This window comes from Propithecus coquereli, unplaced genomic scaffold (genome assembly GCF_000956105.1).
Source record: "Propithecus coquereli isolate 6110/MARCELLA unplaced genomic scaffold, Pcoq_1.0 Scaffold594, whole genome shotgun sequence".
NCBI lineage: Eukaryota > Metazoa > Chordata > Mammalia > Primates > Indriidae > Propithecus > Propithecus coquereli.
The window spans coordinates 199088-199528 of record NW_012151885.1 but is presented as its reverse complement, the minus strand read 5'-3'; positions in this window follow the sequence as shown (position 1 = coordinate 199528).

The window sequence follows — 441 nt, the reverse complement described above, 5'->3', positions numbered from 1 at the left end:
AACATACATAATCTTAAACTACTCAAACAGAAGATCAGCATATGATTGAATGGAGATTTTCAGAGTGGGACTGATATGACAACACCTGGATTATTATGTTCAGTTAGGAGCAACATCATAGGAAATGATTCAGGATTAGGAATCATTATATGATAAACAGTTAAAAGACTGGCGGTTGCTCAGCCAACAGGAAAGAAGTATTAGGCATTAATATATATGTCTTTATATATCTAGAGAGATCATATAAATGTAATTGCTTATACTTGATTAGTTTTATTCTGGAGATCAGAACTAGAAATGAAGAGTAGATATTAGATATTTCAGGGAAGTAGATTTCTCTCTCTTTCTCCATATATATGTGTGTGTCTGTATGTGTGTATACTCACACATATATGTACACACATACATATCTATAGTAAACACAATATATGCATAAATTTA